This window comes from Callorhinus ursinus, unplaced genomic scaffold, assembly GCF_003265705.2.
Source record: "Callorhinus ursinus isolate GAN/ISIS: 27379988/994484 unplaced genomic scaffold, GSC_fseal_2.0 scaffold37, whole genome shotgun sequence".
In the NCBI taxonomy this organism is placed as follows: domain Eukaryota; kingdom Metazoa; phylum Chordata; class Mammalia; order Carnivora; family Otariidae; genus Callorhinus; species Callorhinus ursinus.
Window position 1 is genome coordinate 5,417,374 of NW_027397099.1, and position 21,831 is coordinate 5,439,204.

Here is a 21,831-nt window from a genome sequence, read left to right on the forward strand (position 1 = left end):
ATCTTAACCTTTAAAGAGGCAAACACTCTGAGGTGGTTTATGCGCTCCTCCCTACATTTAAAAACACTTTTACATAATTGTAATAGCCTGACAACTTGCTTTTTCCATACAATCTTATTTTTAAGAAGTGTCTAAATCAACATACATGAATTTACTCCTTTTTCACTTCCAGCACATGCACAGACCACATTTTGTTGGTGGTCATGTAATACTTAAGAGCATTCCTCTGTACCAGAAAGGATCCCAAGTCCTCTCTGTACATCAACCCCTTGAATTCTTCACCTAGGAGGACACAGGGATAAATCAAATTTCTCATTGTCACACAGCTGGTAAGGAGCAGGGTACGATTTGGGGCCCAAGCCTGGGGCCAAAGTTCAGGCTCTTACCCACTGCACCGTCCAGCCTGCCCTTGAGGTGCTTCCCAAGTTTTGATCTTTCAGGCAAGTGACCCAAGTATTGTATCAATTAGCTATTGTTGGGTAACAAACTATCCCTAAAACGTAGTGGCTTAAAACAATAACAGTTTGTTATTTCTCATGATTCTGTGGGTTGACAAGATGGGTCTTTTGATCTTACCTGGACTCAGTAGCTGTGGTCAGCTGGCAGCTTGGCTAGTCGGCCTATGATGGCCTCAGTCACATGTACGGAGCCTCAGCTGGGATTTCTGGCCTTCTCTTTCCAGCTGGACTTCTTCAGAAGATGGTGGAAATGTTCCAAGAGAGTGAGAGCAGAAGCTGTAAAGTCTTGGCAACAGCCATTTCTGGGGCATTCTTTCTGTTAAAGAAAGTCACAAGATCAGCTCCCATTCAAAGGGTGGGAAAACAGACTCCATCTTTGCTGGGAGGGAATGCAAAGAATTTGTGGCCACCTTTAATCTACTAAAGTAACCATCCTTATATATACTCCTGGTGTATAGGCAGTGTGTGTGTCTCTAAAGCGTGTACCAAGAAGGAGAATTGCCAGAACTGGATTTTCCAACTTGGGTTTTTTAGTTACTCAAAGATTTTTTTTTTTTTTTAAGATTTTATTTATTTGACAGAGAGATAGAGAGCACAAGTAGGCAGAGCAGCAGGCAGAGGGAGAGGGAGAAGCAGGCTTCCCGCTGAGCAGGGAGCCCGATGCGGGGCTCGATCCCAGGAGTCTGGGATCATGACCTGAGCCGAAGGCAGACTCTTAACTGAAAGAGCCACCCAGGCGCCCCTCAAAGATTTTTTTATTGCAATATAATTCACATACCATAAAATTCACCATTTTTTTTAAAGATTTTATATATTTATTTGACAGAGAGAGACACAGCAAGAGAGGGAACATAAGCAGGGGGAATGGGAGAAGGAGAAGCAGGCTTCCCACCGAGCAGGGAGCCCGATGCGGGGCTCAATCCCAAGACCCCGGGACCACGACCTGAGCTGAAGGCAGACGCTTAACGACTGAGCCATCCAGGCGCCCTAAAATTCACCATTTTAAAAGGGTGAGTTCAAGGGTTTCGAGGTTGTGCAACCTATCACTATTATCTAATTCCAGAACATTTTTATTAACCCAAAAAGAATGCCCTAACTCATTAGTAGTCAATCTCCACTTCCCTCCTCCTTAGCCCCTGGCAAACACCTATAGATTTAACTATTTTGAACATTTCCTATAAATGAAATCATACAATATGTGGTTTTTTGTATCTGGTTTCTTAAACTTGGCATAATGCTTTCAAGGGTCATCCACACTGTGGCATGTATCAGTACTTGATTCCTTTTTATGGCTGAATAATATTCCCCTGTATTGATTAACCACAATTTGTTCTTCCATTCATTAGCTGATGAACATTTATGTTGTTTCTGCTTTTTGGCTACTATGAATAATACTGTTATGAATGTTCATGTACAAGTTTTTGTACAAACACATGTTTTCTGTTCTCTGGGATATATACCTTAGAGAATTGCTGGGTCATATGGTAATTTTTGTTTAACTTTTTGAGGAAGTGCCAAACTAGTTTCCATAGTGGCTGAACCATTTTACATTTCTACCAACAATTCACAAGATTTCCAATTTCTCCAAATCTTTACCAACGCTTGCTATTTTCCATTTTTAAAAAAAATTACAGCCACTCTAGTGGGTGTAAAGTGTTATTTCATTATGATTTTGATTTGCATTTCTCTAATGACTGATGATGTTGAGCATTTTTTCATGCGCTTATTGGCCATTTGCATGTCTTCCTTGGAGAAATGTCTACAGAAATCCTTTGTCCACTTTAAAATGGGTTGTCTTTTTATTGTAGAGTTGTAAGAGTTCTTTATATATTCTGGATAGTAGAGCCTAGTCAAATATATGCTATGCAAATATTTTTTTTCCCATTCTGTGGGTTGTCTTTTCATTTTCTTAATAGTGTCCTTTAAAACACATAAGTTTTTATTTTGATGAAATCCAATTTATCTGTTTTCTCTTTGCTCATGTTTTTAGTGTCATATCCAAGAAATCATTACCTAATACCAGGTTATGAAAATTTACACCTATGTTTTCTTACAGTTTTAGCTCTTACATGTAGGTCTTTGCTCCAATTTCAGTTCGTTCTTAAATATGGTGTGAGGTAAGGGTCCAGCCTCATTTCTTTGGATATCCAGTACCATTGCTGAAAAGACAGTTCTTTCTCTATCGGGTAGTCTTGGGATCATTGTTGAAAATCACTTGGGGACGCCTGGGTGGCTCAGTTGGTTAAGCAACTGCCTTTGGCTCAGGTCATGATCCTGGAGTCCTGGGATCGAGTCCCACATCGGACTCCCTGCTAAGCAGGGAGTCTGCTTCTCCCTCTGACCCTCCCCCCTCTCATGTGCTCTCTCTCTCTCTCATTCTTGCTCTCTCAAATAAATAAATAAAATCTTTAAAAAAATGTTAAAAAAAAAAAAGAAAATCACTTGGGTACCATTACAATATCAAATAGTAAGAATAACAGCCATATCCTTGCCTTGTTCCTAGTTTGGGAATAATTCTATTATTTCACCATTATGTATGCTATGTGATATGTGTATTATCAGGAACAGGAATTTCTCTTTAATTTGGGTTTACTAATGTTCAATCATAAATGACTATTGAATTTTATCACCTACTTTTTCCTGCAGTTATTGAGATGATCACATCTTTCTCCTTTAGCCATACCATGTGGTGTATTACATTAACAGATTTTCTGTTGTTGAAATGCCTCTGCATTCCTGGGACAACTAATTGCAATTATTTTCTATTCTGAGTTCCTTTTCTAGCTCCCTGTCTCAGATCATGCTTTGGAGGGTCAGTGTCGCTTCCTGTTCTGGGTCCTCATCAAAAAAGCCAGTTTCTTAGTTGAAATGTTCTCTTAGAAGGGTCCGGAAGCTTGGATTCGCTCATTAGTGATGTGGTGGCGGTGGCCAAGTAGCTCCAGGGCAAAGCCCAGTGCTTTAGACTGTATTTGCTACAGAGGACCCAGATGAATGTCACGGGCAGAGTAAGAAGCAGCCTTCCCAAGTCACCTACTTCGGTCTTAAAGCAGCAGAATTCAAATTCTCCGTCCTTATCTGTAAAGTTTATTCTGTCTCATCAACATTTTTCTGGTGAAAAAGTATAACTTTTCTCATTTCATGTTCTGAGCATTCCCTATAACCAGGCACTGTGCTCCGTGATTTATATACATTATTAATAGTGATGCTAGCTACCATTTACTGATCCTTTAGCCAGGTGTAGGCACTGTGCTAATCGTTCTACAGTAGTATTTCATTTAATCCCCTTACCCGCCCTATGGGGAGGTATTATCATCTCTAGTTTGCAGAAGATGAAACTAAGGCTGAGAAGAGGCTAACTTGCCGGTGGTCGTTAAGACAGAGCCAAGGTTCAAAATCAGGTTCGTCTCATTGCAGAGCCTATGCCCTTAGCCACCGCTATACATGCTATGCATAATTAGCATTGTCAGTCCAAACTCCCATGATCAGTATTAAGTAGCGACAGCTCCGTGTGACCAGAGTGTGACTGAGCCCTGCCAAGGGCGATTGGCTGGAGTCACTTGTGGTCTGATTGGTCTCGGCGTCAGGCCCTGACACATGCTCACATGAGGTATTCTGCAGTAACAGCTCCCTTAGGGAAACTGGTGTGTGCTTCTCTTTTTAAGCTTTTAAGAAATAATAGCTTTATTTGTGATATAATTAATCTACCATACAATTGCCCAATTTAAGGTGCACAATTCAGTATTTTCTGTATATCCACAGACTTGAACAACCACCACCATAATCGATTTTAGAATATTTTCATCACCCCCAAAAATACATCCAGAAGCTCTGTACCCATTAATAGTCCTTATTTCCTCCCAAACTCCTCACCACCAGGCAACCAATCTGCTTTCTGTCTATATGGATTCACCTTTTTTGGATATTTCATCTAAATGGAATCATACAATATGTACTCTTTACTGACTGGTTGCTTTCACTTTATTTTATTTTATTCTTTTTTTAAAAGATTTTATTTACTTTTGACAGAGAGAGAGTGCACATCTATAGCATTATCAAGCTCACATGAAACATACTCCAAGGTGGGCCACATTCTGGACCATAAAACACACCTTAAAAAATTTAAAAACATAGAAATCATACTGTTTTCAGACCACATGGAATTAAAATGAGATATCAATAACAGAGAGATGGCTGGAAAATTCCCCAAAACTTGGAGATTAAACAACATACTTCTAGGTAACACATGAGTCAAAGAAAAAATCTAAAGATAAATTTAAAAATATTTTGAACTAAATAAAAGTGAAAACACAACTTACCAAAATTTGTGGGATGCAGCAAAAGTAGTGCTTAAAGGGAAATTTATAGTATTGAATCATATATTAGAAAAGAAGAAAGAGGGGCACCTGGGTGGCTCAGTCGTTAAGCGTCTGCCTTCGGCTCAGGTCATGATCCCAAGGTCCTGGGATCGAGCCCTGCATCGGGCTCCCTGCTAGGCGGGAAGCCTGCTTCTCCCTCTCCCACTCCCCTTGCTTGTGTTCCGTCTCTCGCTGTGCCTCTCTCACTGTCAAATAAATAAAAATCTTTAACAAAAAAAAAAAGGAAAAGAAGAAAAATTTAAAACCAATCATCTAAGCTTCCATCTTAAGAAACTAGAAAAATAAAAGAGAATTTTAAATCCAAAATAGGGAGAAGAAAAGAAATAATAAAAATTAGAGCAGAAATCAATGAAATTGGAAATAGGAAATCAAAGAGAAAATCAATAAAACCAAAATCTGGTTTTTTGAAAAGATGAATAAAATCAGTAAGCCTATAGCCAGGCTAACTAAGAGAAAGAGAGAGGGTACAAATTACTAATATCAGAAGTGAATGAGGGGACGTCACTACAGATCCCATGGACATTAAAAGGATAAGCAAGAAACACTGTGAACAAGCCGATACCCACAAATATGATAACCCAGATGAAAGTAACCAATTCCCAAAAGACACAACCTCCTAAAACCCATACAAGAAGAAATAGACAATCTGAATAGGCCTGTATCAACTTTAAAAATTGAATCAATAATTAATAACCTTCCAAAGCATAAAGCATCTGACCCAGGTGGGTTCACTGGTGAATTCTATCCAACATTTAAGGAAGAAATTACACCAATTCACCACTATCTTTTCCAGAGGAAGATAGAAGCAGAGAGAATACTTCCTACCTCATTCTATGAAGCCAATATTAATACCAAAACCAGACAAAGATATAAAAGAAAAGAAAGCTAAAGACAAGTATCTCTCATGGACATAGATGCAAAAATCCTCAACAAAACTTTTGGAAGTCAAATGTATTAGAATTATACATCATGAGCAATTGGGATTTATCCCAGGCATGCAAAGCTGGTTCAACATTCAAGAATCGGGATGCCTGGACGCCTGGGTGGCTCAATCGTTAAGCATCTGCCTTTCGGCTCAGGTCATGATCCCAGTGTCCTAGGATCGAGTCCCACATCGGGCTCCTTGCTCAGCAAGGAGCCTGCTTCTCTCTCTGCCTGCCTCTGTCTCTCTGTCTCTCTGATAAATAAATAAAAAATCTTAAAAAATAAAAAAATAAAAAAATAAAAAAAAGAATCGGGATGCCTGGGTGGCTTAGTCAGTTAAGAGTCTGCCTAAGGCTCAGGTCATGATCCCAGGGCCTGGGATTGAGTCCCTCATTGGGCTACATGCCCAGCAGGGAGTCTGCTTCTCCCTCTCCTTCCGCCACTTCCCCTGCTGTGCTCTCTCTCTAAAATAAATAAATAAAATCTTAAAAAATAATTCAACACCCATTAATGATAAAAATTCTCAGCAAACTAGGAATAGGGGGGAACTTCCTCAACTGGATAAATAGTATCTACAAAACACCTGCAGCTAACATCATAGTTAGTGGTAAGAAACTTAAAGCTTCACCACTAAGATCAGGAACAAGGCAAGATGTCCCCTCTTACTACTGCTTTTTTTTTTTTTTAAGATTTTATTTGTTTATTTGAGAGAGAGAGAATGAGAGAGAGAGCACGAGAGGGGGAGGGTCAAATGGAGAAGCAGACTCCCTGCCGAGCAGGGAGCCCGATTCGGGACTTGATCCAGGGACTCCAGGATCATGACTTGAGCCGAAGGCAGTTGCTTAACCAACTGAGCCACCCAGGCGCCCCTACTACTGCTTTTCAACATCATACTGGAAGTCCTAACTAATGCAATAAGATGAGAAAAGGAAATAAAAAGGATACAGATTGGGAAGAGAGAAATAAAACTGTGTTTGTTCACAGAAGACATGATTATTTATGCAGAAAATCAGAAAGAATCAACAAAAAACCTCCAGGAACTACATGATTAATAGCAAAGCTGCAGGGGCCCCTGGGTGGCTCAGTCGTTAAGCATCTGCCTTCGGCTCAGGTCATGATCCCAGGGTCCTGGGATCCAGCCCCGCATGGGGCTCCCTGCTCAGCGGGAAGCCTGCTTCTCCCTCTCCCACTCCCTCTGCTTGTGTTACCTCTCTCGTTGTCTCTAAAACATAAAATAAAATCTTAAAAAAAAATAGCAAAGCTGCAGGATAAAAGGTTAATATATATATATATGTATGTCAATTTGCTTTCCTATGTTATCAGCAATGAACATGTGGAATTTGAAATTAAAAACATAATACTATTTAAGTTAGCACTCCCCAAAATAAAATACTTAGATATAAATCTAACAAAATATGTACAAGATCTGTGAGGAAGACTACAAAATTCTGATAAAAGAAATCAAAGAACTAAATAAATGAAGAGATACTCCATGTTCTTGGATAGGAAAATGCAATTTGTCAAAGGTGTCAGCTTTTCCCAATTTTTTTTTTAAAGATTTTATTTATTTGACAGAGAGAGCACAAGCAGAGGGAGAGAGAGGGAGAAGCAGGCTCCCTGCTGAGCAAGGAGCCCAATGAGGGACTCAATCCCAGGACCCTGGGATCATGACCCGGGCCAAAGGCAGCCACTTAACTGACTGAGCCACCAGGGCGTCCCAGCTTTTCCCAACCTGATCTATAGATTCAATGCAATCCCAATCAAAATCCCAGCAAGTTATACTTGTGGATACTGACAAACTGATTCTAAAGTTATATGGAGAAGCAAAATGAGACAAGGAAACTGAAGGGACCCCATGAAAGACTGCTTTTTTGCTGCCTCATTCTTACTAGGACCTACAGCCCTGCTCTATACATGCCTTATGGTATAGATAATGTATGTCCTCCTTGTAAAGGTCAAGGAGTTAATGATTTCGTTGGAGTCTTCCAGCACAAGAAATAACATCTACAGAGTGACTGGGCGAGTTCATCATGTACCTCTTCCAAGACCACAGACTCACTAGACCCCCGGCTCCAGAGCATGACTGGCTTATGGAGGACACCTAAACACTTTGTTTTAACCAGTTCCTGGATGGCTGAGAAGACACATTACTGGACCACAATCCTCAATAAAGACCCCAGATCCAGAGTAAAGATGAGACTCGCTCTTTCCTTTCTGAGTCTCCTGGACACTCTGTCCACATCTACATTCTCTGTATCTCTTTAATAAACTCTGCTCTCACTTCCTCTCAGTTTGCATTTGATTTCCATCCTGGGTAAAGCCAAGAATCCTCTTGGCTGGTCCTGCAGGACCCCCAGTGGGTTTCAGACCCAGCCAGCCTGCATCAAAAAGACCCAGAATAATCAGGGGCGCCTGGGTGGCTCAGTCGTTAGGCGTCTGCCTTCGGCTTGGGTCGTGGTCCCGGGGTCCTGGGATTGAGCCCCACATAGGGCTCCCTGCTCTGCAGGAGGCCTGCTTCTCCCTCTCCCACTCCCCCTGCTTGTGTTCCCTCTCTCGCTGTGTCTCTCTCTGTCAAATAAATTAAAAAAAAAAAAGACCCAGAATAGTCAACACAGGAAGACTGATACTGACTTCAAGACATAATATTAATCTATAGTAATCAAGACAGTGTGATATTAACCAAAGCATGGACAAACAGATCAAGAGAACAGAACAGAGAGCCCAGAAACAGACACACATAAAAGTAGTCAATTGATCTTTGACAAAGGAGCAAAGGGAGTACAACAGAGAAAAGAACAGTCTTTTCAACAAATGGTGCTGGGACAACTGGACATTCACATGTGAAAAAAAAATGGATATAAACATGGGCCTTACAACCCTTCACAAAAATTAAATGAAAATGTATCACAGACCTAAGGGTAAAATGTAACACTGTAAAACCCTCGTAGAAGATAAAATAGTAGGCAATCTGGATGACCCTGGGTTTGGCAATGACTTTATAGATACACCACCAAAGCCATGATCCATGAAAGAAAGAATTGATAATCTAGATTTCATTAAAATTAAAGAGTTCTCCTCTGTGAAAGACTCCTTGAAGAAAATGAAAACACAAGTCACAGACTGTATTCGTAAAAGACATATCTGATAAAGAACTGTTACTCAAAATATACAAAAAGCTCTTAAAATTCAACAAGAAAAGACCTGAGAAGAAGATAGACAGCTGGGAAATAAGCATATAAAAAGATGCTTCACATCCTGTCATCAGGGAAAAGCAAATTTCTTTTTTCTTAAAGATTTTATTTATTTGAGAGTGAGAGAGAGAGAGAGAGAAAAAAGAAAACACAGTTGGGGGGAAGGGCAGAGGGAGAGAGAAAAGTAGACTCCCCGCTGAGCAGGGGTCCTGGAATCATGACCTGACCCAAAGGCAGATGCTTAACAGATTGAGCCACCCAGGTGCCCTGTAAATGCAAATTAAAACGAGAGAACACTACACACCTATCAGAATGGCCGGCAGGCAGAATGCTGATAACACCAAATGTTGACTAGGATGTGGAGCCACAGAAGTAAGTCTCATTCATGCGGATGGAACCCACACTTGCAAGAGAGTTTGGGAAACGTAAGGCTTAGCTTTCCTACATCTCCAACTAGAAGAGGGTGGAATGAGTCATTTGGAGAGAGCCAATCCACTGCACCCTGCATAGAGGTGACACCATACTACACTCCCAGAAACACAGAACTTACCAGCTCTTTGAGCTTTACCAATCTAACACATGAAAAAGAGTACCTTATTGTTTTAATTGGCATTTCTCTTATTATAGGAGAGGCTGAGCATCCTCTCTGACAGACCATCACAATGTGCATCTCTGTGAATAGAATTCAATGTGAATGCTGCCCCTGGAGTTGTGTAATATGGTTACATAGCACTTGAATTTCCTTTTGTGAATTCTTCATGTACTTTGCCCACATGCCGGCTTCCTTTTTTCATGATATATTTAACTGGAAACACATGGGGCCTGAGCATATGGCATCTCAGTACCACAGTTTTCCAAACCTAAACTTTACCTAGTGTGATGGTTAATTTTCTGTCAGCTTGACATAGAGAAGGGTTGCCCACAGAGCTGGTAAAATATTACTTCTAGACATGTCTCTGAGTGTGTTTCTGGAAGGGATTAGCATTTGAATCAGTAGACTGAGTAAAGAAGACTGTCCTCACCAGTGCTGGTGGGCATCATCCAATTCACTGAGGGCCTAAATAGAACAAAATGCCGAGAAAGGGTGAATTTGCTCTCTGCTCGAGCTGGAGACCTCCATGTTTTCCTGCCTTCAGGTATCTGCCCTCCTGGTTCTCAGGCCTCTGGACTCAAACTGGGACTTACACCACTGCTCCTCCCCACTTCTCAGACCTTTGGGTTCAAACTGGAACCACATCACCAGCTTTCCTGAGCACCAGCGTACAGACGGCAGACCATGGGGCTTCTCAGCCTCCACAAATGCATGAGCCAATCCCTCGTAATAAATCTCGTTCCAGGGGCACTTGGGTGGTTCAGTCAGTTAAGCATCTGACTCTTTTTTTTTTTTAAGATTTTATTTATTTATTCGAGAGAGAGAGAATGAGAGATAGAGAGCACGAGAGGGAAGAGGGTCAGAGGGAGAAGCAGACTCCCCGCTGAGCAGGGAGCCCGATGTGGGACTCGATCCCGGGACTCCAGGATCATGACCTGAGCCGGAGGCAGTCGCTTAACCAACTGAGCCACCCAGGTGCCCAAGCATCTGACTCTTGAGCTCAGCTCAGGTCTTGATCTCAGGGTCGTGAGTTCAAGCCCTGCACTGGGCTCCATGCCCAGTGTGGAGTCTACTTAAAAAAAAACAAAGGAAAAGAAACCTCATTCTATCAGTTATGTTTCTCTAGAGAACTCTAATACACCCAGTGACCCAACAACCTTTTTTTTCCCTTTGGGTCATCTCGCCCACAAAGGGACAGTCCCAGGGAAGGGTAGGGAAGAATAGCCTCAACTTGGAATGTCACAAGTGAATCAAGTTCTGGAGCTCTAGAACTTTGAAGTTAAGTTGTAGGCAAAGTGCTTCCCCAGCACCAGTTTACACAAAATTCTAGTTCGCCTCCTGCCTGCTGCAGATTTAATTATGAATCATGCTGGATGGACAGATGAGGACACAGTGTGCCCAGTGAGCTGGGTGGCCATTCCTGCCTGCTGGGCCTGTGTTCTTGTGGTTTATAATGTCTTCTCGGGTGAATAATAACCTCACGTTCACGCCAGGCCTTTAAGTCTTTGCTGATGACCTATAGAGGCTGGAAGCCTGAGATCTCAAATTCAGCAGCAGGCCTTTTAAGCCTGGTCAATCAATCAGGCCACATAGAGCCACAGAAAGTACAAGCTGCTGATGCAGAAGGACCCAAGTACTCAGAGGAACACACCACTTACCTGGAAGTGTGGGGTTGAATTTTTCTTTTTCTTGAAAATGCCCAGTTCCTAGGGGGCCTCAGGTGCTCAGTGGTAGGGCCAGCTAGTAAGAAGTACACTTAAGGTCTGCCTCTAAGTTCTGATCTGATGCACCAAATTCCATCCTTTTTTTTTTTTTTTTTACCAAATTCCATCATTAGATATTCATTCCTTTGGCTTAAACCTTCCCCCAGTAACCCAGTACTCCCTCCCTGACTTACTGATTATTTTCCACTTGGTCAGGCTCAAAGTGTCCCAGTCATTTTTAATCCCTTCCTGTCTCCTTCCCTCCTACCCCTCCCTCATCCAATTAATCATGAAGACTCCTTGATTATTCCTTCAGAGCCTCTCTGGGGAAGGCCTACTGGAGCGCTAAGAATACTAGCTGTGTGACCTTGAGCAAGTGATTCAAACTCTCTCTGAACCTTAGTTTCTTCACCTGTAAAGTGAAGCTGATGACATCCTCCCTCACAGGGTCTTTTGTAAAGATAAAAATAATACATGGTTATTTAAAAAAACATACACGCCCACACACAACACCATTTCCCCAGAAGCCTCTTTGACTATTGTCAAGTTTGAGATTTATAAGATTCTTTGTATATGTATTTTACAACACACATACAAATAATACATGGTTTTATAAAAATGAGATCATATTCCATATTTTGAAAAAAGCACTGTGGCCCAAGCTGGTCCTTCCTTTCTGTTTCCTCCACCACAAGCCTAATTCAAGTCCTTATTCATTTCTGTGACAGCTTCTGAACTTTTTTTTTTTAAGATTTTTATTTATTTGGGGCGCCTGCGTGGCTCAGTCAGTTAAGTGGCTGCCTTTGGCTCAGGTCATGATCCCAGGGTCCTGGGATCGAGCCCCGCATCGGGCTCCCTGCTCGGCGGGAAGCCTGCTTCTCTCTCTGCCTGCCACTTCCCCTGCTTATGCTCTCTCTCTCTGTCAAATAAATAAATAAAATATTTAAATAAATAAATAAATAAATAAAGGATTTTTATTTATTTATTTGGCAGAGAGAGACACAGCGAGAGAGGGAACACAAGCAGAGGGAGTGGGAGAGGGAGAAGCAGGCTTCCCACTGAGCAGGGAGCCGTATGTGGGGCTCGATCCCAGGTCCCTGGGATCATGACCCGAGCCAAAGGCAGACGCCTAACGACTGAGCCACCCAGGCGCCCCAGCTTAATTTCTTAGCCAGCTTCCCTGCCTTCCCCCGCACTTGCAGTTTTCCTCTCTCCAAAACATCCTCCTCCTCACTGCTGCTGCTCAGGTTAATTTTAATAAAACACTCTTCAGATTATGACCTCTTCATGCTCAAAAACCTTCTATGGCTCCCACTGTCTTTGTTAGTGAGTCCCAACTCCTGACAATGAAGGCTCTCCCAAACTGGCCCAAACCTAGCCAGTTCAACAGGCATTTCCCTAGTGCTCACTGAGCACCAGCCTCAGGCTTGGCTCAGGGATGGGGATTCAGTAATGAGTAAGATGTCGTCTCCTCCACCATCTAGTGGGAAGTCAGACAGATGAACCGACATTTTCTATAATACGTGGTAAACAGTAGGATAAAGGTAATCTCAGGGAGCTACAGGATCTTCAGGAAGCGTCCCTTTCTGGTCATGTCCTCAGTCCCTCTCATCCAAATCCTCCCTATTCTGTATCCCACACATCCTGGCAACTCTATCTTTACCTTCAGGTGGGTAGGGCCTGTGACTCAGATAATAACACCTGCTGTACCTTATTCCATTCATTTGTTGGGCCACTGCCAAGACTGCATCTCTTCAAGGGCATCAACAATAGAATGGATAAATCAACTGATAGAGTCACTCGGTGGAACACTGCAGGGCAATGAGATGAATGGGCTAAAGGACGTGCAGTAACATGGATGAATCTCACAGGCCTAATGTTGAGTGACAGAATCCAGACACAGAAGGGTGCACAGCAGTATGATCCCATTTACATAAATTTAAGTATAGGCAAAACTAATCTATGGTGTCAGAAGTCAGGATACAAGAGTTTCATGAAACAATGCTTACTCTCATTATGTGTGATGTCTTCTATTGTTTCTTTTTGGTTCTATCTCTCTCCTTCTTTTTTAAGTGCTTGTCATCGCCCATGAATTGACCTGATAGAAGATCAACACCTACAGCTTGAAACACACACTACTCTAGGGTCTCCGTTAGAAAAAGCAAACTAAGTAGTCCTCCTTCAACCCCACTTTTTCCTTGAGCTCCTGCCTCATAGCACGCTTCCCCTCCACAAACGAGCTTCTGCCAACAGGGAAGTCCCTCTCTACTCCTTCTTTCTTCACTCTGCACTGGTTAAATTTGACTTCTCTGTTGCATCTAATCCACTCTAGCAACCAAGAGTCTCCATGTTGCCAATCCAGAGGTCACTTCTATGCTAGCCCCGACTTTGCTTCTCAGTGGCATTAACCTCTGTTGGCATCTGTGATTGTGAATTTTATGAGGTAACTTGGCTAGACCAATGGTGCCCAGATATTTGGCCGAACATTATTCTGGATGTTTCTGTGAGGGTGTTTTTGCGTGAGCTTTACATGTAAATCAGTGGACTCTGAATAAAGCAGGTTGTTCTCCATAATTTAGGTGGCCCTCATCCCATCAGTTAAAGGCCTGAATAAAACAAATGGCTGACCTCCCCTGAGCAAGAGGAAATTCTGCCAACAGACTGCCTTTGGATTTCACACACAACACTGTCTTCTCCTGCTTTGCCAGCAGACTACCTTGGACTTGGACTGCATCTCCAGCCAACTGGTTCCCCAACAGATTTTGGATTCACCAAGGCTTTGCTATTGTGTGAGCCTGTTCCTTAAGAGAAATCTCTTTCTATGTATATTCACATCCGATTGTTCAATTTCTCTGAAGAACCTTGACGAATACAGTATCTAAATTTGCACACCCCCCCATCTCCTCCTTACTAACTGCCCTCCGAGATTCTTATTTGTTTAATAAATATAAATAAGGTTTAATAAATACACAATATTTTAAAAATACACAATATTTAGGGGCGCCTGGGTAGCTCAGTCGTTAAGTGTCTGCCTTCGGCTTGGATCCTGGTCCCAGGGTCCTGGGATCGAGCCCCACACCGGGCTCCTTGTTTGGCAGGAGGTCTGCTTCTCCCTCTCCCACTCCCCTGCTTGTGTTCCCTCTCTCGCTGTCTCTCTCTTTCTGTCAAATAAATAAATAAAATCTAAAAAAAATACACAATATTTATAAATTGAATTATTATTCTCTATTTTTTTAAAGATTTTATTTATTTATTTGAGAGAGAGAGAATGAGAGATAGAGAGCAGGAGAGGGAAGAGGGTCAGAGGGAGAAGCAGACTCCCTGCTGAGCAGGGAGCCCGATGTGGGACTCGATCCCGGGACTCCAGGATCATGACCTGAGCTGAAGGCAGTCGCTTAACCGACTGAGCCACCCAGGCGCCCCTATTATTCTCTCTTTAAAGAACTCAATTCCCTAAAGTACTACCCTCTGACTGCTCAGTGAGGAAGTACCTCCATCATCAGGTTTCTTTCTTTCTTTTTAAGTAGGCTCCCCACCCAGCGTGGAGCTCAACTCGAGGCTTGAACTCATGACCATGAGATCAAGATCTGAGCTGAGATCAAGAGTCGGATGCTTAATCTACTGAGTACCTTCCATTGTCAGGTTTCTGAAGGTCCAACTTTTGTCCCCAGTAGATTCACAAGGTAGTTCTCCTTTCTCTTTTCTCCTTTCTACATCTTGTTAATTGACTGAACACCTGCCATTTACTAGCTGTGAGATCCTGAGCAAATTATTTACCTCTCTGCCTCAATCTCTCCATTCACAGAATGAGGACAATAAGGGCACGTGGTTGGCTCAGTTGGTAGAGCATGCAACTCTTAATCTCAGAGTCATGAGTTCAAGCCCCATGTTGAGCATGGAGCCTACTTAAAATAGAATTAAAAAATACATTATATAGAATGGGGACAATAGAAGAACCTATCCCATTAAGGTTGTTGTGAGGATTGAATTAAAATGCTCAGCACACAGTAAGCGTTAAATAGATGTTTGCTAAGTGTGTTCTTTCTTCTGGAACACTGGGGTCATCCCAACTGCCTCCCACCCTGTCCCCTCTCTAAAGGGCTGTATTGGGTAGCTATTACTGTATAGTAAACCATCCCCAAACTCAGTGGCTTGAAACAATTGCTCATGAATCTGTGAGCCAGCTGGGCAATCCTGCTGACCCTAGCAGGTTCGCATAATCTCTACTGGGCCCATTCATGCAGCTACAGGCAGCCAGTAGGTTGCTGGGGCTGGTGAGTCTGGGATGGTCTCATCCCATGCGTCTGGCTTTTGGGTGGGTAGCAGGGGTGACTGTTGTGGGGATTAAACAAGGTTATGCAGGGAAAGGGCTGAGCACATGCAAGGTGCCCAGCGCACACAGAGCAAATATTCAACAAAGAGAGGTCATATTCTTAGCGCACAGGCCCATCCGGGGCTGTGCTGAATCCTACTTCTGCTTCCCAGGGCTGAGGAGATGGAAACCAGGCTAAACAGGACTGATTTCAGATGGGGAACCATGAAATGGCAATTATAGAGTAAGAGCTTAATTATAGTTCTTTGGGGGAAAAAAGTGAGGAATGCAATCTGGTGGGGAGAGGGAAGGGGACAGGGGGGAGAGGCAAGCAGAGGGGAGAGAGAGAGGGAGGTCTCAAAAGGAAAAGCTAAGCCATTGGAAAGGCATCTCCCTTCATCCTCTAAAAAAATATTCATGATATTTTCCTTTCATGTTTTGTTGCTCTGCTTACAAAATCAGTGTGTGCTCACTTTAAGGAGTTTAAAAAATACATACACTGAGGGCATTATGCTAGGTCGAATAAGTCAGGAATGACAAATACCATCTGATCTCACTTATACATGGAATCTAAAAACAAAAACAAAACTGAACTCATAGATACAGAGAACACACAGGTGGTTGTCAGAGGTGAGGTAGGCAAAATGGGTGAAGAGGGTCAAAAGGTACACACTTTCAGTTGTAAGGTAAATAAGTCTCAGGGCTGTAATGTACAGCATGATAATTATACTTAATACTGTATTGTAGGGGTGCCTAGGTGGCTCAGATGGTTGAGCATCTGTCTTGGGCTCAGGTCATGATCTCCAGATCCTGGGATCGAGCCCTGTGTCGGGCTCCCAGCTCAGCGGGGAGTCTGCTTCTCTCTCTCTCTCCCTCTCCCTCTCCCCCTGCTTGTGCTCTCTCTCTCAAATGAATAAATAAAATCTTTAAAAAAAAATACTGTACTGTATATTTGAAAGTTGCTAAGGGAGTACATCTTAAAAGTTCTCATCCCAAGAAAAAAAATTTGTAACCACATGGGGTGATGGATGTCAACTGGGCTTATTTTGGTGATCACTGCATAGCATATACAAATGTTGAATCATTCTGTTGCATACCTGAAACTAATATAATGTTATATGTCAATTATATCTCAATAAAAAAATACATAGACTACTTCACCCATAATCCCATCAATCAGACATAATGGCTGATTTTTACATGAACCTCAGATGCATGAGCCCACACTGTCACCAATGCTTTATACTCCAGTGACTCACGTGACTCCCCCATGAGTAGGCATTGGTCTCCCCACTGCACAGGGGAGGGGTGGAAACAGGGACACAGAGAATGTAAGTAACTCACGCAGGGTGTCACATGAGTGTGGATCCAGTCCAAGCTGCCTAGGGCCAGAGGCCTTGCATGTCACCACTGGGTCACAGTACCACCTGGGCGCAGCTGATGCTTGGCATACTACCCTCCAGTTTCTTTCACTTTCAGGACATACCACTATTTTATTACTTTTTTTTTTTTAAGATTTTATTTACTTATTTGATAGAGAGAGACAGTGAGAGAGGGAACACAAGCAGGGGGAGCGGGAGAGGGAGAAGCAGGCTTCCTGCGGAGCAGGGAGCCCGACGCGGGGCTCGATCCCAGGACCCCGGGACCATGACCTGAGCCGAAGGCAGACGCTTAACGACTGAGCCACCCAGGCGCCCTATTTTATTACTTTTAAAAGGTTATTTGAAAAAGCTTGTCTTTTTCCTATTTTATTTTTTAGTACTATTCCTAGAAGTGTTAGTTTATGTGCCTGTCCCCTTTCCCTGCCTTCTTTAGTAATTTATAATTTTGATGTAATTTCAAACTTATTAAAAAGTTGCAAGAATAGTACAATAAACTCCCAGAAACTCTCTTACCTATATGAACCAGTTGTTTACCATTTGCATTATCATTTTCTCTATCCATATAAATATTTATATGGGCGTGTGCATTTTTCTGAACAATCTGAGATTAAATTGGAGACATCATGCCCTTTAACCCCCAAATACTTCAGTGTGAATTTCCTAAGAGATTCCCATCCATAACCACAGACCAATTAGGGCGTTTAATATTGCAACAGTACTATTATTAACAGTACTAATCTACAGTCCATATTTAAATCAATCAATCAGCTCTCTATATTTTTCCCAGGCCAGTATCTAAACTGGGATCTTGCTTTGCATGTAGTTGTCATATGGTTTTAACCTCCTCTAAAGGGGAATAGTGTCTCAGCCTTTTTCTTTCCTGACCTGGACATTTTTAATGATACAGTCCAGTTATTTTTACAAAACGTTCCTCAATTTAGTTTCTTTCCATTCTCTTTTTCTATGCAAATGTATATATACATACTTTAAAAATTAATATCATGGGGCGCCTGGGTGGTTCAGTCATTAAGCATCTGCTTTCAGCTCAGGTCGTGATCCCGGGGTCCTGGGATCGAGTCCCGCATCGGGCTCCCTGCTCAGCGGGGAGCCTGCTTCTCCCTCTCCCACTCCCTCTGCTTGTGTTCCCTCTCTCGCTGTCTCTCTCTGTCAAATAAATAAATAAAATCTTAAAAAAATATATATGCATATAGATTCTGATCAGTGGGGCTGAAGTGGGGTGCTGGAATCTGTATTTTTAACAGATGCTCCAGATAATTTCTACGATCAGGCAATTTTGGGAAACAGTAGGTTCTGAGGGGACTGGAGCGGCGTGGACTCACTCCCTGGAGCCCCTGGGAGCAGCTGGGAGGGTCAGGTAACTCCACATGGAAATCATCATTTACCAAGCACCTACTAGGTATTGGGTACCAAGCTCAACATGTTCCTACAATATTGTTACAATGGTCCTAAGAGACAGATATTCTTCTTTTTTTTTTTAAAGTAGGCTCCACGCTCAGGATTGGAGCCCAGCGTGGGGCTTGAACTTAGGACCCTGAGATCATGACCTGAGCTGAAATCAAGAGTCAGACGCTTAACTGACTGAGCCACCCAGGTGCTCCGAGACAGAGATTATTGTCCCAGTTTTACTGATAGGCAACCTGAGGATCAGAGAGTTAAATGATTTGCCTGCGGTCATAGATAGCAAGATACACAGGCGTCTCTGATTTCCAGTCTGAAGAACTACCCTAAACGGACTGGTCAGAACACTCAGCTCGTCCATTAGGCTAGATCATCTTCGATGCAGGTGAGTACCCCTGTGCTCATCACTTTACAGTTTTCAGAGCCCTTTTAAAAAACAGCTTTATTAAGGTATCATTTACATATAAAACTTGTCCATGTGAAGCATGCAATTCGTTTGTTCTTAATATATTCACTGAGTTGGGTGACCATTACCATGATCCATTTTAGAACATTTCCATCACCCCAAACAGAAACTTCACGTCCATTTACAGTTACTCTCATTCCCTCCCCAGCCCCTTGGCAACCACTAATCTATTTTCTGTCTCCATGGATTTGCCTACTCTGGACATTTCATATAAATGCAGTCATACCATATGTGGCCTTTTTGTGTGTGGCTTCTTCCACCTAACATCATGTTTTTCAGGTTTGTCTCCGTTGAGGCACATTATCTGTTGCCAAACTTAATTACTTTTTATGGCTGAGTAATACTCCATTGGACGGATATATCGCATTTTATTTGTCTTCAGTTGATGAACGTTTGGGCCATTTTTACTCTTCGGCTATTCTGAATAATGCTGCTATGAATGTTTATGTACAGGTTTTTCATTTCTCTCGAACACATAGTGGAGTGGAGTGGAGTGGAATTGCTGGGTCATACGGTGATTCTACATTTAATCATTTGAGCAACACTCAGGTTTTTTTCCAAAGTGGTTGTGCCATTTTATCTTTCTGCCAGCAGTGTATGAGGGTTCCTCTCAGAACACTTTTGTAAGTACAAACTTGGTTAATCCCCACAACAACCCCAGAGACAGACAGTCATCCTTACTTGTACCTTCCTGACGGGCAGAGAGGGGACGCGACTTCTCAGAAGACACCACCTATGAGGGTCCTGCGGGAGGGCTCTCAACCCTGGTACTGCCCTTTTCTTCCAAGAAACCTGATTCTGGGGCCAAGTCAGTGGGTTCTAGGGCTTTAAGAGGTGATGGGCAGAGAGGACTCTGTGGTACAAAACCTTGGAATGGAGATGGAAACTTCCAGGTTTGGGGAGGGAGCCATCAAAGCCACTTCTGTTCGAGTTTTAACAGGCGACAGCTGGAGCCAAGTTCTGACTAATTAATGATGATCAAAGTGCTCTGAAAAGATGGAGTGCTCTGCAAACGCCAAGCATGAATTATTCACAGCTGGTCTTCTTAGCTGGAGGGGAGGAGGCTGCCCAGGAGAAGAAGAACCAGATGCCCTCACTTCCTCCTCATCTTGCATGAGCCTGCGCCCTCCCGTAGGACTCAGTTTCTCAGTCCAGAAAATGGGGCTGGGAGCTCTCATTCCTTTATGCTCCTTGGCCAGGACCTGGCAGAGAGCGGCTGGCGACCTGAGTCCTGTTCCCATCAAGGCAGTACATACCCGGGCTGCCTCCACCAAACTGTAAATAATAATAACAGCATCAACCCGTAGTTCAGAGGTTGGCAAACATTTTCCATAAAAGACCAGACTGTAAATATTTTAGGCTTTGCTGGCCTGTCACATTACTCATTTCTACCATTGTAGCTCAAAAGCACCATAGACAACACGTGAAAGAATGATGTGGCTGTTCAGTGAAACTTTATTTGTGGCCCACTGAAATTTGATGTCTATATAATTTTCACATGTTACAAAATATTATAATCCTTTTGATTTTCCCCAACCATTTAAAAACATTTAAAAAACCCATATTCTTAGTTCCTGGACTGTATAAAACAGGTGCTGCCTCAAAATATGACATATAATTACTATTTGATCCAGCAATTCCACTCCTCTCTCCAAAAGAAATGAAAACATACGTCCATACAAAAATGTGTCCATCAAAGTTTAGAGCCGCACTATTTGCAACAGCCAAGAAGTAGAAGAAAAACACACCTGTCCATCAAGTAATGAACAGAGAAACAAAGTATGGTATAGCCATACAATGGAATACTGTTCAGCTGTGAAAAGGAGTGAGTTTTATACGTGCTTAAAAACGTGCTGAGTGAAGGACAAAGGGCGTACTGTAGGGTAACGTGGAGAGGAAATGTCTATAGCAACAGAAAGCATAGGAGTTGTTGCCTGGGGCTGAGGGGGTGTGGTGAGGGGCCTGGGGGTGGCGGCTGAAGTGCACTGGGTGTCCTTTGGGGTGATAAAATGTTCTAAAACTGATTGTGGTGATGGTAGCACAGTTCTGTGAATATACTAAAATCCACTGAAGCGTGTGTTTTAAATGGGTAAACTGCGTGGTAAGTCAATTAGGTCTCAATAAAGCCGTGGAAAATGCATGATGAGAGGCACTGTCGTTTGCTGACCCCGGAGGCAGCCCGTCCTTGTTTAGCCTTTCACAAAGCACCTTTCCTCCTGCTGTCACAAACAGCCAGGCATGAATACCTTCAACCCTGGAGAAAGCCAAGGCTCGAGAAGCGACTGACTTGTTCTAGGACACAGGTGACCAATGGTGAGGTGTGAGCAGAACCCAGTCTTTAGACTCCCTCTCTAGTGCTGACTGCAGCCCTGATCTTCCTAGTTACATTCTGAGACGAGGTAGTCACTCCTCCAAGCCCCAGGGGAGCGGAGATGACAGGAGCAGACCCCTCCCTAGACCTGTCCCTCCCTGTTCTCACTCCTCTGCCTCGCCCCCTCTCCCTCCTTTCCTTCCCAGCACTCCTGAGCAAGGCTTTCCTCCTTATACCTCACCCAGGGTGCTGGGAAGGCAGGGAAAAGACGGGGGCTTCTCCAGAAATTCAGTCCGTATGACATCTGGAAAAGGGCCCAGGAGGGGTGAGGAATGGGTCTAACGTTGTATAGTTGATACCTGACCCTTGATTTCCTTGACATGAGTTGAAAAGAGAGAGGATTTGGGGTTGGGGTAGGATCCGAGGTAAGCAACAGCTCCATCCTATTCCTGATTCTGTTCCTCACAATGCTCCCAACCCCAACATCTCCTGACTTTATTTTCCAAAGGCCTCAACCACTACAAGGGGGCTAGGGTGGAGAATCTTCTTAAAAAAATTAACTGTAGAAAAATCAGGAAATAAAAGTAAATAAGGATCACCTTGGTCTCACTCCCCAGGAGTAAATATGCAAGTGACCTTGGGGAATATTTTGTGGTGGCTCTGGAGCTAGCCACCAGAGTTCAAATCCTGGGTTCGT

The 21,831-nt window shown here is 42.9% G+C and overlaps 1 long non-coding RNA gene across 1 annotated transcript in view; it reads right to left on the reverse strand.

The window, feature by feature from the left end:
• LOC141370532 (uncharacterized) overlaps nt 1–21,831 on the reverse strand; it is a 52,644-nt gene that overhangs the window by 12,483 nt on the left and 18,330 nt on the right. Inside the window, exon 3 of the long non-coding RNA XR_012374618.1 lies at nt 577–774. This is a non-coding gene — a long non-coding RNA (uncharacterized lncRNA). The remainder of the gene's footprint in view (nt 1–576; nt 775–21,831) is intronic.